This window comes from Sus scrofa, chromosome 3, assembly GCF_054392235.1.
Source record: "Sus scrofa isolate SSC_HxYL_T2T_F1_AM1 chromosome 3, Sscrofa_HxYL_maternal_Yorkshire_Landrace_v2.0, whole genome shotgun sequence".
Lineage (NCBI taxonomy): Eukaryota > Metazoa > Chordata > Mammalia > Artiodactyla > Suidae > Sus > Sus scrofa.
Window position 1 is genome coordinate 44,614,327 of NC_139385.1, and position 21,525 is coordinate 44,635,851.

At 45.2% G+C, this 21,525-nt stretch overlaps 1 protein-coding gene across 7 annotated transcripts in view; it reads left to right on the forward strand.

Annotated features, from left to right (window-relative positions):
* The window catches only part of ADCY9 (adenylate cyclase 9), a 185,068-nt gene that overhangs the window by 74,838 nt on the left and 88,705 nt on the right, over positions 1 to 21,525 (forward strand). The window lies entirely within an intron of this gene.

The following is a 21,525-nucleotide window of genomic DNA, read 5'->3' on the forward strand; positions in this document are numbered from 1 at the left end:
AAAAAAAATTAATTTAATTAAAATTAAAAATTAAGGTAGCTTCCATTTTCAGGAGTGTGAGTTGTCACCATCTTAAATCTCCCAGTAGTCAAGACGTAGTTCCTCGGTAAACCCTGTGTGTCCGTTTTCTCTTTGGGAGGGGTGTTGCCTAACCTGAGGAGGTTCTGGCTAGAATCAAATGAGTGCTTGGCACATGGTAGGTGTTTAGCACATGTTGGTTTTCACCCTGCTCCCCTCCCCCCCAAACCTGTTTCATCAGCATTGAGCTCCTTGCCCTCAAGGTACCCAGCCCCCAGCTGCTGTGGGGAGGCAAGGCGGGAGCTCTAAGAGCAGACATCCCCACTGTGATTCAGCGAGGGAGGCACACGCAGGCTCCCTCATGTCCAGATGGAGCTCCCCTTTCCTCTCTGTGCTCACCTGCCCTTGGCAGGTGCTTCCTGGAGCCCTGATCTCAGCCTGGGGATGGGGATGGCAGGAAGGGAGACTGAAAAACAGATACACAAGAATCTGGGCACAGTGTTTCGAAGCAATGGTCAACTGCAGAAGAACGGAGCAGAGTGAAAACAAAGTCTCTGATGTTAGTGATTTTGCGTCTGGTGGGCAGAAGGTGCGTGAACCTTTCTGAGTATTATGTTAATGAATAGGATGGCTCATCTAAGCCCGTGACCACGGTGCTTGAATTCCACTTCCCACCTTTTACAGATAGAGAAATGTGTATTTCCACGTGTCAAGGACTCAGTTCATCCTTCTCCAGGGGCTTGATGAGCCGCTTGCTCAGGGCCTGGGCTCAGGGGGCCGGCATTTCTTAGGCTAGTCTTTGTAAGACTGCCATGAAAAATCCTCGGGTAGGGCCTTGGGATTTATCTAACCCTGACTGGCCTCCTGGTCTAAACTGTGGTGGTGCTGTCCTGTTTTCTTTTATAATCTGCTGTCAGTCTTCTTGTACCACACGGAGACCTTTCTAACAGCTCTTTGCTGCCCTTCCCACCCCCCCATGGCAATCCCGCAGGTTCCTGATGTGCTAGTCACTTTTTAAAAAGTCGATATGAAATTCACATAACACAAAATGCACCATTTCAAAGTTAACACCCCAGTGACATTCACAATATTGTATAACCATCACCTCTAATTCCAGAACGTTATCATGGCCTCCAAATGAAAATCCCTTATTTATTAGGCAGCCACCCCCCACCCCATTCTTCCCTCTTCCCAGAACCTGACAGCCGCTAATCTCCTGAGCTCCTTTCTGTGCCTTTGCCTCATCGTTCGTGTTAGTGAATCACGTGTGACCTTTTGAGTTGGAGCATAATGTTTTCGAGGTTCACCCGTGTCGTCGCCTGTATTAGCACTTCAGTCCTTTTTATAGCTGAATAGCACTCCCCTGTATGAATGGGCCTCATTTGATTTATCCATCCATCTGCCGATGGACATTTGGGCGAGTTCCACCTTTTGACTATTGTGAATAATGGTGCTGTGAGCCTTTTTTTTTTTTTTTTTAATTCCTTCTTTTTTTTCTATTTTTGAGTACATGTTTTGAGTTCTTTTGAGTCTGTGCCTAGGAGTGGAATTGCTGGGTCATAGAGTAACTCTATGTTTAACTTTTGGACAAACCTCTGCGACTTTTTAAAATGAGAAACTTGTAAGAAGGACCTTGTTATAAGTCACATCTGGCAGTCAGATGTTTCAACAAACATCCTCCAGGTTGAGAGCCAAGCTGGTAATAGGTGGTTGGGATGCCGTGTCCTGATTGAAATGAGGGCTTTGCTTGGTGTAAGTTAGAATGGTGTTGTTTCTAGGGAAGAAACTATCGCGTAGATATAACATGTTCAGAGACCTTTTCTTTTTGATACACACATAGGTTTTGCCCGTTCCCCCGGGGCTGGCATTGGACTTGGCAGCTTTGGAATTGTGTGTTAAGTAAACAGTTGGTATCTAGGGCAAGCTTTAAAAAAGTGCTCTTTAAATATTGACTGGAAGAAAAAAAAAGCCCCAAACAGCTCTAGGAACTTTCTTGTTCCAGTGAATTCCAACTGTCTAAACCCAGTGTGGTAAATTTCCCCTTCCCCTCCGCTTTCCGTGGGGTCGAGTGCGTCGCGGGCCTCCCGAGCCGCCCGGACCCCTCCGCCTGGTGCTGTACTCGGAGCGGAGCCGTGGGCTCCCGGCCACGGCCAGCAGGGTTCCCACAGCACAGCCTTCATGGAAAAGGTTTTTTCTAAAAAAACACAGGCTACCCAAAGAGCTCCGCTCCCAGACATGGCCACTGGTTCACAGTTCCTTTCTGTTTGTGTCTATGTAGGTAAAACACGAGTCTGTGAACTCGCCTGATCACCGCATGTCAGCACTGTGCAGAGTGGAAGAGGGATGCTCCGTTTCTCCTCCGAAAGCCCCTCCTCCTCCTCTGGGGCGAAGGGAGAGGCAGGGTCCCTCCGTGGCCACGAGGCTGAGGCTGGGGGTCGGGCAGGCTCCAGCCTGCTATTTGCCGAGGAGGTGGGCTGGGCAGCGTGTCCCCAGGCGCCGAGGGCCCGCACTCTGGGCAGTGGGGTCGCCCCCCCCATGGGGTGGTTCTGGGTGCCTCTGAGAAGGTGCCCTTGCGGGTAGCTTGGAACGCCCAGTAGGGCAGCTAGAGTCCCATGCCTACGAATGGATGACCCCTCAACACCGTGAGGCGCCCCCCGGGCCCGCGCAGTCCCGGCCTCTGCCGGCGGCAGGGTGTTTTTCAGGCCTGAGGGCGCGCGCGTGGGCCAGACCTGCCAGGAAGGGGGGCGCTTCCGGAGGGAGCACAGCCGAGTCGAGGCCCATCAGGGAAGCGGCGTCCTGAAAGCGCCCTGTTGCTCGGCGGTCGGGCTGCCTCTGACTTTTTCTCTCTCTCTGTTTTTTTTTTTTTTTTTTTTTTTTTTTGTCTTTTTGCCATGTCTTGGGCGGCGTCTGCAACCCACACCACAGCTCACGGCAACGCTGGGTCCTTAACCCACTGAGCAAGGGCAGGGATTGAACCCGCAACCTCAGGGTTCCTAGTCGGATTCGTTAACCACTGCGCCACGACGGGAACTCCTGGCTTTCTGTTTTTTAAGCCACGTTTGCTCACAGCCATTCGTTACACGGTTTTCAAGTTCCTGTAGGGATTGAGGCTGTGGGGGTGAATGCATGTGGTCCTCATCTCCAGACCTGCCAGACGGTGCCCATCGCGCTGCGGGCGTGGAGGTGGGAGGTGGCCTGGCGGCTCCTCAGAAGGTCGAGCCATGATGCCATGTGATCCTGCAGTCCTATCCCTGCTGTGCTCCCAGAAGATGGACAGGGTGATTCGTGCCCACCTCGGGGTGGAAACAAGCCCCATGGCCATCCTGCGCCGGACAGATAAGCGAAATGTGGTCTGTCCAGTGGATGGAATATTCTTCAGCCGTCACAAGCAGCGAAGCTACGGAGTGGACAAATGTTGCAAACATCACGCTCAGTGAGGGAAGCCAGACAGGAAAGGCCCCGTGTTAAGTGATTTCAAGTGTTCCGAACAGGCAGCTCCATAGAAACGGAACCAGCGGTTGCCTCGGGCCGGGGGAAGTGAGGGAAGTGGAGAGTGACCGCCACTGGATCCAGGCTTTCTTTTTGAGGCAGTGAAAAGTGTTTGGACAGATTGTGGTGATGGTTGTGCAACTCTGTGAATGTACTGAAAATCACTGACTCGCACACTACAGATAAATGAGTTGTTGGGCGTGTGAAGCGTATCTCAGAAAAGCTGTTGCAGGAAACAAGCCCCCCAGACTGACACTCGCCAGCATGGACAGGTAGGTAGACTGGATCGTAGCACAAGGCAGCGCGCTCGCAGGCTGAGGTTTTGCTGTTCATCTCTGCAGAGCAGAGGGGCGCGAGGCGGACGATGCTGTTGCAGCCTCTGGGGAGAGGCAGGTGTTCTTGGGGAAAGCAGCGAGGCCCGGGGACTGGTTCACCGTTTCAGACCTTCAGGATCTTCGCTTCCGTCCGTGTGCAGGAAGGTACAAGTTCAGAAGGACTGGTCCATGCTAATCAGGAGACGGGTCCGCCAGGTGCCAGTGTATTGGTTTACATTGGGGAATGCGGTGTGTGTCTCCGGGGGCTGAAATAGTCACATCTACTGCCCAGGGCGTTTTTTTCCGTGGAGTCAAGATAGGTGGGGGGCCTGATGAACAGGAACAAGATTGCTGAGGAGTGTGGTGCCGTGTGAGGGATCTTAAAGCTTGTGCTACTTCATTTAGCCAGGGGGAGATGATCGTGAGTACAGCTTCCCGGGGCCTGGAGCAGGTACCACCCACCCCATCAGGTGCTCCTCTGAACGGTGTAGACCATCGCCAGAGCCCTCAGCTTGTGCTTTCCTAGAGAAGAGATGTCCCAAACGAAACTTCCCCGTAAAATAGGAAACTTCCTGCTTCACATGCAAACATACGTAGAAATGCAAATAAATAAAGCCAAGATGGTTTCCAGTGAACACTGCTCAGGGTAATGAAGCCCCAAGCAAAAGGAGCTAAAGAGAAAGGCATTTCTTGTCTCACCCAACCACAAGTCTGGCAGGCCCGGGGTTGGTTAAGTCAGAGCTTTGATGACATTTTCAAGGACCCAGGTGCTGTCTGTATTTGCTCTCTGCCGTCCTTGTTATGGGGGAGAGGTCTTTTCTCACCGCACAGGGTGGCTGCAGACATTGCAGGTGATGCGATGACAGGCTCACCTGCATGTCTTGTTTTATCAGCAGTGAGTCTATCCCTAGACCACCCCGAGCAGACCTCCCTCAGGTCCCTTTGTCCAGGGCAGACCAGGTCCGTGCTGTCAGCAGTCAGTGGCCAGGGGAGTGAGGCCCCACTGGCCTGGACTTAGCTTCCCCCATCAGCTGCGGCCAGCTGGGAGGTGGGCTTTCTTAACAGGGCAAGCAGAAGGGAGAGGTCCTGAGGAGAATCAGGCTTCCGATGTCAAGGAAGGTTGCAGGTGGGGGCATGAAGAAAGAAAGTGGCTCTTTGGGGTGCAAAACACTGAGGCTGTGATTTTAGTGAGAACATGCAGTTTTGTTTTGTTTGTGTTTTTTTTTGGCCTCCAGTGTATTCCTGGACCAGGGATTGAACTCGAGCCACTGTAGTAACCAGAGCCACAGCAGCGCCAAGGCTGGACCCTCAACCAACCTACTGAGCACCATGGAGCTCCCATGCAGTGTTTTTGAAATGAAAATTTAGTTGCTTGTTCTTAAAAGAAGCTGGATCATACAACAACTCAGACCTGGCATTTCTCTTCTTCATTTCCCCAAGATGGATCCAGTCCCTTAGACCTGGCACGACTCTTCTTTCTGCCTCGAGCCTGTACATCCACGGGTTGAGCTTTCTCAAAGAGCAGGCCTCTCGGCAGTCCTGTCCCCCCTCGCCTCCTCCCCCTGCTCTCCTGCCCCCCGCTCCCCCCCCTGGACCTGGACAGTTGGGGAGGGTCATTTTTGCAGGTGTTCTGAGGTTGACCCGTGGGTGCAAATGAATGAAAAGAAGACCTTCTGACCCGATGTGCTGGGAGGTGAAACACTCCGGAAGGTTTTGAAGCCGAGTTCTGAGTGTGAAGGTGAATGTGGTTTTAATGTGTAGGAGATTTATTCCCGGATAGTCACTCGCTAAGCATCTTAGATTTCACCTCTCTGTCTTTTTAAATAACAAACACATTTCTTAACCTTTCATCGGGAGCTCTGAAAAGTATTGGTTGTCCTGCGGGGATGATGAAGCATCTAGAGCAAAGCCAGCTCTTCCAGTGTTGGGGAGCCCTCGCAGAGTTGGGGGCTCTCTCCGTCCTAAGGATGGTGGTCGGAGGAGGCGGAGATGGTTTCCCGGTGTGCTCTGAACTGTTTACCGAGTTTCCTTAAACATTCAGTGAATGGCATTCTCAAATACTCTGTAATCATTGGTCCTGATTCGTACCCCGTGAGAAAAAATACGGGATGTGCCAGCGGTTCCTGGGATATAAACACGCAGTTAAAGTGTCTTCTTTTTCTGAGGCTCCTGTCCCTGCCCCGGGCTGTCCCGTCGACACACATTTGCGTGCCTGTCTTCCTCATCCATAGAGCACAGGCCTATAAATATTTCTCAGTTTAAAAATAACGTTTTCCCTACCGTGAGGCAAGGTTCAGTTCGCGTCTATCTAATTTTAGTTCCTTGTTTTTATGAACTTGAAAATGTTTTCCTTAACCAGAAAATAGAAAAAAAAGCACACACAGAGATGAAGGAAATTTCTTGCTACATTTCCCTGCAGCACAGGCGTTTCTACGTGAGATTTGCTCTCCGGTTGGACAGGTTATAAAAAAAGCAAAACCGTGAACTAAGGCATTTAAGGAAGACACGGAAAGAGTGCTGTCTGTTGGCTGTTTGTTTCTACGGGGATGTTTTTGGAGCATAATGTTAGGGGCCTAGAGAGTGATGTTTGGTTCTGGAAAGTCTTGTTTGTTTTTTTCCCTTCGTTAAGCTAATTTTACATGAAAAAGGAATGAAAAGGTCAAAACAAAGATTTATATACCATCTCTTACCTTAACTGACCTCTCTTTGTAAGACTAACTGCTTCGCATCCTTAGGTACAAACCGTTAATTTTTACTCAGTTAAAGCTGATGTCAACCAATTTGCGTTTTCATCTTCTGTTGCTATTTTATGTTGATTTCCTGAGCATCTGTTGAATTCACATATTCTTATTTGTAAGGAAGACACAACATTCCTTGGAATGAATGACCATAGTTTGTTTAACCATGTCCTGCCTGAGGTTTTAGATTTGTTTCAATTTTTTTCTTCCCCCCCTGTAAATATTGCCTTTTTAAGGAATTTTGTGACTTTTGAAGGCTTGCATTTAGATAGATGCCCAGGTAGGTGGATACCTTACTTTTATGTATTTTTAATTTTTATTTTATGATTTTTTTTTTTTTTTTTTTTTGGCCATGTTCATGACATGTGAAAGTTCCCCGGCCAGGGATCAAACCCATTCTATAGCAGTGACCCAAGCCGCTGCAGTGACAGCACTGGATCCTTACTGGCTCTATGACAGAGAAACTCCATTATACACACATATTTTTTTGCCTTTTTTTTTTTTTTTTTAGGGCTGCACCTGCGGCATATAGAAATTCCCAGGCTAGGGGTCAAATTGGAGCTGCAGCTGCTGGCCTCCACCACAGCCACAGCAATGCCAGATCCAAGCAGTGTCTGCACCCTACACCACAGTTCACAACAACGCCGGATCCTTAACCCACTGAGCGAGGCCAGGGATCAAATCCGTGCCCTCATGGTTGCTCGTCAGGTTCGTTTTGGCTGCGCCACAACAGGAACTCCCATTTAATATATTTTTAACAATAAAAATGAAGCATGTTCGTGGTGTAACTCTTCGGAAGAGATAGGAAGGATAATTGCCCAGAGATGGCCACTCTGAACCTTCTGAAGTAAGGTGTTTATACCCTTTTAATGCAGACCATACCCCAGCAGTTGTCTTTGAACAGAGTGGTGTCGAGGTAAACACACTGCTCTGTAACCTCCTTGTTCGCCTCGTAGATCATGATGGTCTTTCCACCGCTGATCTCTGTGTACATCCGTATCATCCTTTTATTTAGTTAATTAATTTATTTGTCTTTTTTTGTCTTTTTAGGGCTGCACCCACGGCATGTGGAGGTTCCCAGGCTAGGGGTCCAATCGGAGCTGTAGCTGCCGGTCTACGCCGGAGCCACAGCAACGTGGGATCCAAGCCGCGTCTGCGACCTACACCACAGCTCACGGCAATGCCAAATCCTTACCCCACTGAGTGAGGCCAGGGATCGAACCCTTGGTGTCATGGATACTAGCTGGGTTTGTTAACCACTGAGCCATGATGGGAACTCCCATATCATCATTTTAAATGACTGTAAACTTTTGTCATAGGGATGTACTATAACTTATTCAAGAAATCTCCCTTGTTGGAAATTTAGGTTGTTTCCAGTTTTGTATCACTATATTTCATGACGCTACGATGTGCATGTTCAAATCAGGATGCATCACAGATTTTAATGTGTGTCATAGTTTAATTGGCAGTCCTGTCTTTTCTTTCATAACACAACAGAATGTAATGACGCATCTTCAATTTGATGAAATATGGCGTTATAAATTATAATAATGTGACAGACATCCTTATGGGCCATTGTCTTTGCCCACATGAATTACTGCTGAGTCCAAACCCTTTTTTCATATGTGAGTTGCTCTCTTGTTATTTCTTCTTTAATGGGTTGCCTGTGAATTGAGGTATTTGTTTTTTCCTTATTAATTGGAAAAAAAAATCCCATTATTTATATAACTATCTTAGATTTTTGTCTTCCATGTATGTTGCAAAATTTTCCCCGGTTTATAACCTTTCAATCATTATATTATTTGACATGTGCAAATTTAAATTTTTATACAGGCGTGTCCATCATTCTTATCTTTCATGGTTTCTGCCCTTGACATGACTAGAAAAGCCTTCCCCACTCCAGAATTATGTGCAATATCAGCCTAAACTTTATCTTGATGTTTTTAATGTTTTTCTTTTTCTATGCTGATCTCTTGAAACCATCTGACATTTATTCAAGTGTGGGGTGAGGGTGGTTCCGGTGGCTCGGTGGTTACTTTATACAGTTTATTGGCGCGTGTGGTTTATGAGTAGGAAAACCTACAATGACACATACGATTCATGACTGTGTAGGATTCTGACTTGTATGTGAGTCTGTTCTTGTAGGTCTTTTTGTTTTTCTGTTTTTATGCGTTTGTTCTTCCAGGTCAGAGTTAGATTTGCTGCTTCCTCACAGACTCCCTTTGGCGTTTTGACTCAAGCGAAGATTAATTTAACTTCTTCACGCCATGGGTCTTCTCCTCCAGCCAGCTGGCACACAGGCTGTCTCTCTGTTTATACAAGTCCCTTTTAAGTTGCTCAGGAAAATTTTGTAGCTTTTCACGAGCTTTTACGTATTTCCTAAATTTATTCTTGCTTTACTCTTTCTCATTGCTACTGTGCCTAGGATCTTTTTCCATTATGTTTCCTAGCTAGTTACTGTTGGTTTATAGGAAAGGCACCAATTTTTATAACGTGCATAACAATAAAACCCATCCACTTTAAGTGGGCAGTTCGATGAATTTTAACCCTGTGTGGTGCATTTCTGTCACCCCCAGAGGTCCCCTCCTCCCCTCTGCAGTCAGTCCGTCCAGGTCAGGGGACCACTGATTTATTTTCTGTCACTATAGTTTTGCTTTGGCAAAATGCTGTAGAAGTGGAGTCACAGTACATGGCCCTTGGTGACCAGTTTCTTTCACCTAGAATAATGCTTTTGAGGTTCATCCATGTTGTTGCATGAATTTGTAGCTTGTTCGTTTTTATTGCTGAATGGTATTCCTTGTATGGATGGATATACCACAGTTAAAAAAGCCTCACTTATCAGTTGATGGATGTTGGGGTTGTTTCCAGTTCTTGGCTGTGATGAGTAAAGCTTCCATGAACATTCATAGGTCTGTTGTGGACACTTAATTCCATTTCTCTTGGTTAAGTACACAGGAGTTAAGTTGCTAGGAGGTATGGTAGTTGTGTAAACACACAGTTCATATGAAACTTCATATGAAACTGTAAAGCTGAGTTATATTTTCTGTGTAGCTGGCCACTTAATTGGATGCTTATTTGTTCTGATTAAAAAAAAAATCAGTCTGAGATTTCCTTTGTAGGAAAGTCATATATATTTAAAATCTTTTTAGTCGTTTTATTCTTTCTCGTTTCTTTTTACTGAACTGACGCATGAAGGCCCCACACATGCCTCTTTTCTGCCTGGAGTCACAATAACATATGACTCTGTTATGTGTGTGTTCTCTCCTTAAGAAGAGAAAGAGCGATGGAAAGTCCACGAAATAATCATAATAAAGGAAATGCTGACCTATTTCGTAGAGCTATTGCCGCCAAACTGGCCATTACACTTCTAAAGGACTCTGGGGAAGGGTGTTTGCTCTGCCACAGCCAAAAAGAACGCCTCCGCAGACCAGGAGCAGAACTGCCCCCGAGCGCTCTGTCCCGTGAGTTTGAGTGGCACCAGCAACTGTCCTCCTGCTGTTTTTCAAGGACAGAATGAGGCCGAGCTACTCCATCCAGGCACCATAAGGCCATGTCCCCCGTGAGTGACTTTTGAACAAAACGGCAATTCCCCCGAATAAGTCCCTGAATTTGGGCCTCATGTTGTACCTTCTCAGCCAGGCAGCTGATGCAGCCGTCCACCTGCCAGCCGTGGGAAGCCCACGCAGAAAGGAGACTGTGCGTGGTCACTGTCCTTCAGCCCTCTTGAGGGAGTTCCTGATAGGAGTTTCCCCCATTTGTCCACCGTCTTATGTCATGTGGGTGGAGGGCCCTTCCCCCTCCTGTGGAACCATTTCAGGTATTTTCTTCCTCAGTCCCCAGGGAGCCTCACCTGTTGCTCGTCACCCTAAGAGCCACTTAGACCACAGAGGCGGAAGCGCACATCTTTCTCATCTGCAGGGTGCCTCCCTCATCCCTCTGTGACTTGGTGGATTGCGTGAAGCGACAGAATGGGCGGTAGAAAAGTAGCACTCTTATCATTTGGGCAGAAGGGTGCAAAATCTTCACCTCTCCTTCTGTTGAATTTCTCAGTGGAAGGGTTTATAGAATTACCACCATAAATCATGGGTTTTTGACTTTGGAACTTTTTAACTCTGATTAGCTTAAATGATAAAAACAAGTACCTCTTCTAGCAGAGACGTCACAGACGAACAACAAAGCGTCTGCTGAGGGCCTGGGCTCTCGTGCTTTCCTGCTTTTGTTTGGTCATCACTTAGTCCTTTTCTCCTCATTCACTGGGTATCTGTCACTTAAAGAAATAGCCCTGATTCATTTCAAGATGATGGGACTGTAACCAACTTTCCAGGTTTAGAATCGGTCCCTTTCTCCAAAAATCCTGTCTGCCCTTCCCCTGAATAGGCCAGGCTCCCTCATTAGCCAAGTATCTGTGCCTCTGGAGCCCCTGCTCACCTTCTAAGATCCAGCTCTGATAGCGTCTCCACTGTGAGGTCTTTCCTAAGCCCCAGGCAGAGTATAGGACTCCCGTGTACGTTTGCACAGGATGCATTCTGGACCTGCATTTTGTTTCTGTTGCTCTGACCAGTGATTGGAGTTGTCTCTTCCCTTCACTGGACCATGGGTTGCTGCGGACGCAGTTTAGTGTTTTTGTACATCCAGTGTGTGGAACACAGCGGGCACTCAGTGCTTCTCATGTGCTCATGGAGTGCGTGCTTTTAGCAAGGTACGTTTCGTGTAAATATATCCACTTCTACTGTAAAGTAATAATCCTCTGGGGTTTAAAATGTTAAGATAGGGATTAAAACAAGAGGTTGAAATCAAGCATTAACAGTCCTCAAAATATCATTCTGTATGGTTTTTTTTTTTAAGCTGCATAAATGATAAAAACAAGTACCTCTTTTGCACACTTCTTGAGGTGGGCAGTGCAAGCTCGTGGTTCACTTTGTTGATGTGCTACATAAAGTTGTTTCTTAACGTTTAGTGGTTTTACTTGAGGGTTTTTTTTTTTCTTTTTTTGCCTTTTTAGGGTTGCACCCATGGCATATGGAGGTTCCCAGGCTAGGGGTCCAATCAGAGCTACAGCTGCTGGCTTAACACCACAGCCACAGCAATGCCAGATCTGAGCCACATCTGCAATCTACACCACAGCAACACCAGATCCTTAACCCACTGAGCAAGGCCAGGAATTGAACCTGCATCCTCATGGATACTAGTTGGGTTCGTTAACCACTGAGCCACGACAGGAACTCCTTACTTGAGTTTTTGTTAGTTTCAAAATCACCTTTCGGGAGTTCCCGTTGTGGTGCAGTGGACGCGACCTGACTACTATCCGTGAGGCCTCGGATGTGATCCCTGGCCTCACTCAGTGGGTTAAGGATCTGTGAGCTGTGGTGTAGTTTGAAGACTTGGCTGGGATCCTGCATTGCTGTGGCTTCGGTGTAGGCCCACAGCTGTAGCTTCAATTTGACCCCTAACCTGGGAACTTCCATATGCTGTGGGTGTGTCCCTAAAAAGAAAAAAAGAAAAAGAAAAAAGAACCTTTTGAATTTTCCATACAAAGAAGTATGACTTCTCTTTTCCTCTATCATTTTTTAACCTCCTCTCTGTAGACAATCTGCTGGTATGTTTTCCTCTCACCTCCTTGGATAAGAGGCTGGGGCCTGCACCCACTCCTGGTGGGGAGGATGCCTCCCTCACGTTTGGGAGACAGTTGTCCAGCAACCAAGGAACATGCGACAGCAGTTACCCACGGTGCCTGCGTTAACCGGTCTCTTCCCAATCCCACGTCTTGTTTGTTCAGCTGACAGCTGGGCACCAGGAGCATTATATTTGGCTGAGTGCTAATCACACAGGCACCCTAAATGCTAATTTTGGGGCAGAGAGTCATGTTAGACTCCTGCCCTGTTTTAGCAAGAGCTGGTTCTTGAGTGCATTTGTGACTCAATTCATAAGCTCTTCAAATTCAGAATCCTGTTGGATTTAGCGTAGTGACCAAAAGGATTGGACTTTTGGGTTAGACGAATCTGAGCTTCAGTGGAATCCTAGCTTTACTGCTTTATAGGCTATGGGGTCACCAGCAGGGGATTCCTGTATTTGCACATTTCTTAGGAATTTTGCAGTCAGTGAGGTACCCAGAACTTTTCAAATATAAAATGATTCTGAATATATAGTGAAATAAATATTAAGTCTTAAACCTCTGTTGTGGGGCCAAAATTAATTAATCAAGACAAAGACTCCTTGGGTATTTTTTTTTCTCTCATTGAAAGTAAAAGGTCAGTGGACTGGGGGTTTGGGATGAAAATGTTCTAAAATTAGGCTGTAATGATGGTTGTACAACTGTAAATATAATGAAAGAAAAGTCAAGGATTTCCCTGGTAGTGCAGCAGGTTAAGGATACAGTATTGACATTGCTGTGGTGGGGGTTCTACCCCGGCCTGGGGAACCTCCACATGCCATGGGTGTGGCCAAAAAAAAGGAAAAAAGAAAGGTAGGTCAGGTGTAGTGAGACATAATTTGCATACACTAAAATTTAGTCCTTTTTTTGGGCCATGCCTTTGGCCTGTAGAAGTTCCTGGGCCAGGGATTGAACCCCTACCACCCCAGCTCTCTGAGCCACAACAGTGACAACGCCGGATCCTTACCCCTTTACGCCACAAGAGAACTCCTAAAATTTAGCCTTTGGCGTTATCTCATATGGCTGTTGGTAACATTATGCCTGCTTCTTTGTTTTTTTTTTTTATCCTCTGTCTTTTTGGTTTGCATATTTTTTTCTGACTCCATTTTCGTCTCCTCTATTAATTTATTAGTTGTATCTCTTTCTCTGACCTATTTTAGTGCTGTCTAAAGTTTACAGTAAACACCTTACTGCATCACAGTCTACCTTCAGAGGTCATACTGCTTGATCCGCTGTCCAAGAGCCTTATAAGAACATTTAATGCTGTTATTGTTATCAGACTGTATTTTATATATGTTGCAAACCCCATAATTCATTCTTGTTATTTTTGCTTTAGTCAGTAAATTACCTTCAAGAGCAGTGTTTTCCAGTGCAGTAACAGAAATATTTATGTCTGCAGTGTTCAGGATGGTAGCCACCAGCCATATGTGACCACTGAGTACTTGGACAGTGGCTAGTTGTGCCTGACGAACTGAATTTTAAATTTTATTTTAATTTATTTTGTCCAACTTTCTTCTTTTGGGGAAGAAACTAATGGTTCAGGAACTCTTAGTTTCTTGTGTAGACTGACTGAAGAACTTCCTTTCACATTTCATATGGCTCAAGTCTTCTGGGGATGCATCCTCTCAGCTTTTGTTTGTCTGAAAAGTGTTTATTTCACATAAATTAAAAAAAATTTTTTTTTGCGAGGTGTAGGATTTGAGTTGAATCTTTTTCTTTCAATACTTTAAAGGTGTGACACCGTTGTCTTCCAGTTTGCATGGTTTTTGATGAGAAGTATGCTGTTATTCGTCTCTTTTGTTCTTCTGAATGTAGCGTGTCTCTGCAGTTCCCACCCCGGCCTTGGAAGCTTTTAAGATTTTTGTCCTTATTTTTAGTTTTTAGTCATTTGGATGTGATGTGATTTTAGTATTTATCTTGCCTGGGGTCCTCTCTGCTTCTTGGATCTGTGGTTTGATGTCTTTTATTGTATTGGACAAATTCCTGTCTCTTATGACTTTAGATATTTCATTCTATTCTTTCTTTCTCCTGGGATCCTGTTGTATCTGTTTCTCTGACCTCTCAGCTTCACTAATTCTCACTTAGCTGTGGTGGGCGTATCTCTGATACAATCTCTGATACTGTGCTTTTTTCTTTTTTTTTTGCTTTGACCTTGGCATGTGAAAGGTCTTGGGCCAGGAATCGAATCTGGGCCACAGCAGTGACCCAAGGTGTTGACTGACAGTGCCGGATCCTTAATCCACTGCGCCACAAGAAAACTTCCTCTGATACTGTGCTTTTTATTTCTATCATTTCCATTTGATTCTTTCTCATTTTTCCATCTCTCTGCTCTGATTTTCAGTCTGTTCGTGCATGTTGTCCCCTGTTCCCACTAGACCCCATTGTATATCTTTCTCTTGGCTTCTGCCACCATTGGGACGAGCCACCTCTCCTTTCTCTCCATGCGTGAGAGGGACCTAGGACTTTGGGCTACGTAGTTGCCTCGTGGCCTTACTGCTTTGTTAGATTCAAGAAAAGTTGTGACTTTGTAGCTCATCTTGGGTTTAATTTTTATTAAGGTGGGATGATATTCTTTCTAGCTTTCTAAAAACACCTTCTTTTTGATTATTTTACAGAAATTAAGTTGAGCTTGGAAATTACATTTTTAATATAGTTATAATTAAGCTTTATAAGATAATGTTAAAAATTTTTATTATGTCTTATTTTGACTGGTTAAAGAACTATAAGAAATATGATTGTGTATGTGTTTATACATATATGATATGCAATTTTCAGTTACCATTTGTAAAAGATGTTTTTTTTCCGGTCATAATTTGGAGAAACATATGTACATGAAAATTACAACTGAGGAGTTCCTGTCGTGGCGCAGTGGTTAACAAATCTGACTAGGAACCATGAGGTTGCAGGTTCGATCCCTGGCCTTGCTCAGTGGGTTAAGGATCCGGCGTTGCCGTGAGCTGTGGTGTAGGTTGCAGACGTGGCTCGGATCCCACGTGGCTGTGGCTGTGACGTAGGCCGGCAGCTACAGCTCCAATTAGACCCCTAGCCTGGGAACCTCTATATGCCATGGGTGCGGCCCAAGAAATGGCAAAAAAAAAGAAAGAAAGAAAGAAAATTACAACTGATAAAACGTCTTTTCCAGACTCTGAATAGTGAACAATATGAAAATATATATCCTTGTTAGCAATTTAAAGAGTACAAGTAAGAGTGCTTCAAAGCACCATTATTTACGTCTTAAATCAGATAAAAAAATCATAACACCTGATGGGTTGTTTTTAGTTCACTTCTTCCAACGAACAGAAGCAAGACCTCTAACACTATAGGTCTTGGGAGAAGAGCCTTAGCAAATGGTTCTAAAGGAACAAAAGTGCAGTTTCCTCAAAGATAGCAGTGCAGTTAACACCAGCAGAGGTTGAGCAGCACTCCCACCGCCGGCAGCGGGGACTGCTGAGGAAACGGGTAGCGTTGCTGGCGGTGCGGTGCTCATTCAGGGCTCGGCAGCTTTCGTCCAATTCCTGCCATGCGCTGCTGCTAAGTGTCCTGGGCATTTTTAGCTCTTGGCCACACCCGCAGGAGGTAGACATCATCCCGGGTTTACACGCCAGCAGGCGAAGGCTGGAGAGGTTGGTGACCTGCCGGGGTCCCAGGGCTGGGAACGTGGAGGAGGACTGAGGCACAGCCTCCCTGGTGATCAGAAGCACCGGTGGAAATGAGCAGGGCAAGAAATGTTTAAACCCTTTCCTTTGATGTAAGATGTAAGACACTGGCTGTCGGAGTTCCCGCCATAGCACAGTGGGTTGAGAATCCGACTGTGGCTGCTTGGGTTGCTGCGGAAGCAAGGGTTCAGCCCGCCGCCGGGCATTGTGGGTTGAAGGATCCGGCATTGCCGTAGCTGTGGCATAGGCTGTGGCTCTGGCTCAGATTTGATTCCCCGCCTGGGAGCTCCCATATGCCACATGTGGCTGAGGGCGCAACCATAACATAGAATTAAAAAAAAGAGATTGGTTATAGCTGTTGGTGAGAGGGCTGGAAAACCAGGTGCTCTGAAACATTATTGGTGTTTGGGCGTACCAACTGAGAAGAACTATCTGGAAGGCATGTGGCGACAACTTTCCACATCTTACCGTCTGGCCATGCCATTCTACTCTTATGAATTTACCATATGGAAATATTTGTGTGAGTGTGCAAAAAATGTGATTGGGAGGATCCTGGTTACTGTCTTACTGGAAATGATGTGCGTTTCTATCAAGTGTAAATTACAGTCGGTCTCTCCACAGAGTGCAGTGCTTGTCAGCATTTATAGGAAAGTGGTGGATGTGTGTGCGCCAGCATGGGCGACATTCATGTCGTCAGTTAACTGGAAAAAGCACGTGACCGTACTGTCTGTGAAAGATGACCCTCTTGTCCACAACTAGATGTGTTCGAGAGTATGTGTGCGCAGGGATGAGGATAGGCGTTAAGGGATATACCTAAATCTGTACATAGTGGCTGTCATTAGGGTGGACTAGAGGAACCACTATTTTATTTTTCATGATGTTTTTCTCCCCCCCCCCCGCCCCCGCTGCCCGCTGCTGGTATCTGTAGCAGCTTGATACCAGTTCCCAGACCAGGGATTGAACTCAGGCTGTAGCAGTGAAGGCACTGAGCCCTAACTGCTACACTACCAGGGAACTCTCCTTTTGTTTTTTTTTCCTACCACAGATGTGTTACTTTTATTGGCCAAAAAACTATTCCTTTTTTTTTTTTTTCTTTTTAGGGCCACACCTTAAAGCATATGGAAGTTCCCAGGTTAGGGGTCGAATCGGAGCTGCAGATGTGGGCCTACACCACAGCCACAGCCGCACCAGATCCGATCTGCATCTGCGACTACACCACCACTTGTGGCAATGGTGGATCCTTCACCCACTGAGTGAGGCCTGGGATGGAACCCGAATCCTCATGGATACTAGTTGGGTCCTTAGCCAGCTGAGCCACAGCGGGGACTCCACATTTTTAAAGAAATTGCATGAGTTGTCCTAACTGGCAGAAAGGCATGTTGAAGGTGTCGGTGAGGAAAAGTAATTCAGCGTCAACGCTGGCTGAAAACTAGGTGTGCATCAGACGTGAACTTGTCTTGGTGCAAAGCTGTTCCATTCTATACATTGTTTATTTCTTAAGCTGCTTGAGTTATAAATCATAATATTCAAAGATTTTGTTTTCCCCATAAATGGAGAAATTCGTATTTGAAGACCTTCAAATTTCAGAAGTGAAAGAGGAAAAACAGAGTTGCTGCTATCTTTTTCCCCCTAGACTTTTTCATTAAAGATGGAATCAGTTTTCACCAAAGGTGTAACTGTAGAGTTAGTTCAGTCACAACACCAGGTTCAGAGATTTGGTTCTGCTCACATAGTGAAGATACACAAATTCACAAGGTGACTATCTGCATACATTAGCTCATAGCAGGAGAGTATGTCTAGGGAGGTGACATCTCACTGCTGGTGACAGAGGTCCTATCTTCTTGGTCAGCCTGGGCCCTGGCTTGGGTCACCTGGAGGCTGTGGTGGTTTCAGAACTCCTCGGAGGATCCAGTTTTGTTTAGGACAGACCCTAAGGACAGCCGCCTAGGATGTGCAGCGTTACCCCGAGCAGGCATTTAGCCTTGACCTTGATGCAGCTGCCTGTGCAGGATGACTAGTGGAGCCAGAACTATCTTAATTTGATAACTGTCGAGATTTGAACTGTAAGCCTTGGGCTTGGTCTGCAGTGGAGTTGTGTGTATGATGCTGTCACATTATGTTCATTTTGAGGAGCCTGGGGCGAGGAAGTGACTTGCATGGCCAATACAAAAACAGCCATCGTGCAGGAAGAATTTAAAAAACTAGCATCGTCCTATGCTTGCAAAGTAATGTTCATTATAAATACTGTTTCAGTCTGTTTTGTAAAAAACCCCCTGCCCTTTGAGCAGGAGTTCACGTTTCTAACTTGGGATGCACTTTTTCTCATCCCCTTACCCACCCTCCCCCCTTATTCTCATTTTTTAAAAAAGTTGTTAGTTTCTTAAAACTTCTTCATAAGCGCTAGGCTTCAGCAGCAGGTTTTTTGAATTCTGTCTCAGATGATGATTTTCAGTTTAATTGTATAACAGATAAGGAAATTGAATAGTAAAGCTGCATTTGCTTTGATGTAATGAAGACTCTTTCCTGTATATGAAGAAAGTGGAAATTTATGGAAAAACATCTTTTTTTTGAATTGTATGTCAGTGAGAAAGTTGGGATGGACAAGGTTATATTTGGGCATTTTTGAAATTGCTCCCATTTAAAGCTAAATTTTTTGATGTGAATTGTCAGAGTGGTATTCTCCTTCTTCATAGGTCTTATGGAAACATTAGTGGACCTGTGATCTCCCTCATTAAAAAGCAAAACTATTGCTCTAGACTAGGGAGTGAAGAGCTAAAATAAAAATATAGCCAAGGAGCAGAGGGACGTTTGTGGTAGCAAATTCTTACCCCTCCCTAGGACAGACCCCCTTATCTGTTGCTAGGAAGCACCCCCGTGCCTTGGAAGGCAGCATCAGGAATTGGAAGACACATCCCACTTGCTAGAACCATGGGTCTGGACACGAGGCTGGATGCTGCTATGTGACATTGGTCTTCCATTATTTCAGATTTGACACCTGCCCTCTCCATGTTGTGGTGCTGTTGTAAGGATCTTGAGAGGAGGTGAAGAACGTGTTAGAAATATTAAAATAGTATTCCGTTAGGGAAGAAGGAAAATTGGAAAGCACCAAATATTTGGGAGGAAACTGAACCACAGCTTACTTTCTTTCAGCCAGGACTTTTTACAGTGTGCACTTGGGAATAGAAAGTGAAAGGAATGTGCAGGTGTGCCAGACAGGATGGGGCAGGGCGGTGAGGATGGCGGCTCCAAAGCCCTGGATGCTTTGATCTTAGAGCACCACTAATTTGTACTTAGCTCAGATCCAAGTAAATTATGGTGCAATTGACATAACAATAGAGGGGCGTTTTGTAACAGACTCTGGTAGCTTCCAGTCCCCCACGTGGGTCATTAGAGATTGACACGTGCAGTTGTGGAGCAGCTCTAAGCTGCCAGAAATTCAAGCCTGGTGATGGACTAGACTAGAGGAACAGCTAATATTGATTATTTTCCCCTTATTTTTCCTTTGTCACTTTATTGTGCTCTTACTTGTCCCCCCTACTCTTCCACTAGCCGTGTGTGCTAAGAGTGGACTCGGAGTAAGGACCACCCTCTAAGGTGAGAGATGTAAGCACAGGGTGAAGAGTGAGGAGTAGTAAGGCAGCCTTTGGATTCGTTGCTAATTTTTTAAATTTTAAGGCATTATTACCTTTATTCAATGATTGATGAAATGGGCAGCATCCTGTAAACAGGAGCTCTGTAATTTTTTTTTTTTTTTTTTTTTTTTTTTTTTTTTTTTTTTGCTTCTTAGGGCCACACCCATGGCATATCAAAGTTCCTAGGTTAGGGGTCTAATCGGAGCTGCAGCTGCTGGCCTACACCACAGCCACAGCAACTTGGGATCTGAGCCGAATCTGCGATCTACACCACAACTCACGGCAACGCTGGATCCTTAACCCACTGATTGAGGCCAGGGATCGAACCCGAGTCCTCATGGATACTAATTGGGTTCATAACCAGCTGAGCCACAACAGGAATTCCTGTTAAATTTTTTTTTAACAAACAAAAAATACACTGTATTATGGATCATTTCAAACATACAAAGGTAAAGACAGCAGCGTAAGGAACAGTCCTACCCATAACACCGCTTCAAATGGTTATCTACTCATGACCATGCTTGTCAATTTCTACTAAAAACCTTAGCAGATTGTGCTGAAATCTGTAGCTCTCTCTATTTGAGGAGAAATACCTTCTTAACGACATCGAGTCCTCCAATCTAAGAAAATAGTATCTATCTCCTTCCACTTCTTTAGATGTTGTTTAATTTCTCAACAATAGTCTGTATTTTTCACTGTTTAGCAATTTTTGTACTTCTTTTATTAAATCTATTCCTAAATATTTATTAATTTAATCCTGTTGTAAATGAAATTTTCTTAATTGTTTCTTGATTGTTCACTGCCGTTATATAGAAATACAGGTGATTTTCAGATATTGATCTTGTATCTTGTGAGCTTGCTAAAACTCACATATTCTAGTAGATTTTTTTTTTTTGTACATGCCTTAGGATTTTCTTTTTTCTTTTTCTTTTTTTTTTTTTTTTTTTTTGTCTTTTGTTGTTGTTGTTGCTATTTCTTGGGCCGCTCCTGCGGCCTATGGAGGTTCCCAGGCTAGGGGTTGAATCAGAGCTGTAGCCACCGGCCTACGCCAGAGCCACAGCAACTCGGGATCCGAGCCACGTCTGCAACCTACACCACAGCTCATGGCAACGCCGGATCGTTAACCCACTGAGCAAGGGCAGGGACCGAACCCGCAACCTCATGGTTCCTAGTCGGATTCGTTAACCACTGCGCCACGACGGGAACTCCCAGGATTTTCTTTATATAGGTTTATGTCTTATGTGAATAAGACTAGTTTAACCTCTTCCCTCCCAATTTTTATATTTAAAATTCTCTTGACCTGCCATATTGCACTGCCTAGAACCTCCAGTACTGTGTTGGCTGGGGAGTGCTGAGAATGGACGGCTTTGCCTTGTTCTCGATCAGATAACAAACTTACGGTTTCATTGATTTTTCTCTTTTTGCTAATTAATTGACTTCTACTCTAATATTTATTATTGCCTTCCTTCTGCTTCTTTTGGGTTTAATTTGTTTTTCTTTTTCTGGTTTCTTTTTTTTTTTAGGGCGGCAGGTAGAAGTTCCTGGGCTAGGGGTCGAATCAGTGCTGCAGCTGCCAGCCTATGCCACAGCCTGCACCGCAGCTCTCAGCAGGGCTGCATCCTTTAACCCACTGAATGAGGCCAGAGGTTAAACCCACATTCTCATGGATACTAGTCGGGTTCTTAACCTGCTAAGCCACAATGGGAATTCCATTCTTTTTCTGGTTTCTTAAGGGGATAGCTTAGGTTATTGACATGAGACTTTTCTTTTTTTTCCTACGGATTTTTAAATCAAAGTTACACATTTCCCCCTCAGTATTTTCCATCGCTGTATCCCATAATTTTGAACTGCTGAGCTTTTCTTTTGAAGAGATTTTTTCTTTGAGTCTTAAATTATTTAGATATGTTTTCTAATTTCCAAAAAGTTGATGTTCCCCCAAATTTCTTTCTGTTCTTGATTCCAAATTTAATTAGATTGTGGTGGACAACATATTGTACCTGATGTTAATCCTTTGAAAACACACTGGCA